This window comes from Ochotona princeps, chromosome 2 (assembly GCF_030435755.1).
Source record: "Ochotona princeps isolate mOchPri1 chromosome 2, mOchPri1.hap1, whole genome shotgun sequence".
In the NCBI taxonomy this organism is placed as follows: domain Eukaryota; kingdom Metazoa; phylum Chordata; class Mammalia; order Lagomorpha; family Ochotonidae; genus Ochotona; species Ochotona princeps.
The window spans coordinates 139,171,308-139,172,831 of NC_080833.1; the positions used below are offsets into that span (position 1 = coordinate 139,171,308).

The following is a 1,524-nucleotide window of genomic DNA, read 5'->3' on the forward strand; positions in this document are numbered from 1 at the left end:
AACTCATCAGCTTGATGTTCTCCATCGACCCTGCCCTCAGGTCTCCACAGCTGTTGTGGAGCCCTACAACTATCCTCACCCCCATACCACCCTGGAGCACTCTGACTGTGCCTTCATGGTGAATAACGAGGCTATCTATGACATCTGCCTGAGAAACCTTGATACGGGTCGCCCTGGTTACACTAACCTTAACCACCTTATGAGATAGGTTGCAGCCTCCATCACAACCTTTTTCGAGTTTCAAGGAGCCCTGAATGTTGACCTGAACGAGTTCCAGACCAATTTGGTACCCTATCCCCTCATCTACTTCCCTCTGGCCAGTTACATCCCAGTCATCTCTGTTGAGAAAGTTTACCACGAACAGCTTTCTGTAGCAGAGCTCACCAATGCTTGCTTTGAGCCGACCAACCAGATGATGAAATGTGACCCTTGTCATGGTAAATACATGGCTTGCTGCCTGTTATACCGTGGGGATGTAGTTCCCATAGATGTCAATGCTGTCATTGCTACCATCAAGTCCAAGTGGAGCATCCAGTTTGTAGATCATTGCCCCACTGACTTTAAGGTTGGCAACAATTACTAGTCTCCAACTCCAATGCCTGCCTGTTAGAGTCCTGGCCAGGGTCCCACAAGCTGTGTGCATGCTGAGCAACACCACAGTCATTGTCCAAGCCTGGGCTTGCCTGAACCACAAGTTTGACCTGATGTATGCCAAGCGTGCATTCATTCCCTGGTATGTGAGTGAGGGCATGGAGGAGGGAGAGTTCTCTGAGGCTCGCAAGGACATGGTTGCCTTGGAGCAGGATTATGAGGAGGTAGGAGCACACTATGCTGAAGGAGAGGATGAGGGTGAGGCTTGTTAGCCTGTCTGTGACTGCTGACTGCTCTACTGAGACTGCTCTGTCCTGTGTTGCTGTCCAGCAAAGGAGTAATGAAAAAAATTTTTTGAACTTGCTCTGTTAATGGATTAGGAGTTGTTAAAAATTCCTGGTTATTATATTTGGCAAGCAGATGTGAATATGTCTTGATACACCTCCAGGATTGATTTTTCTGTGACAAATTGCTTGAATTGAGTATATATACTAATATTACCTAAATGCCTTCAAAATCAGAGAAGCATGTTACACAATGAATAAGATATTTATTTCTTATTAACTTCAAATAAGTTAAAATAGCTTTAATATTTGAGATAAAAAGATGTCATCTTTCCCCACTGTTTTCCAAAGTAGGTCAGGTTGAAGTTTGGTTATGTGAATAGCTGCAAAGCTTTAGCAGGGGTGGTGAGCAGAGAAGGTGTCCGAGCCCTGCTTTTTCAACTGCAATTCCATGTTTGTATTTCCCAATAACTTTTCTTGCTAATATGTTTTCAAATGGCAAAGTGTGTGTGTGTGTGGTGTTCAGTTTAACTGAACAGGGAAGGCCGGAGGACAGGGAGTTGCCCAGTTAGAAGAATTCTAAGAAGCTTCATGAGGAAAGGAATGAAGGAGTGGGTGGTGGTGCTCCCTTAGCTCGATGGCATGAACA

The 1,524-nt window shown here is 45.0% G+C and overlaps 1 pseudogene; it reads left to right on the forward strand.

Moving 5' to 3' along the window:
- The window catches only part of LOC101534752 (tubulin alpha-8 chain-like), a 29,793-nt pseudogene extending 28,930 nt beyond the window's left edge, over nt 1-863 (forward strand).
- The last annotated feature ends 661 nt before the right edge of the window (nt 864-1,524 follow it).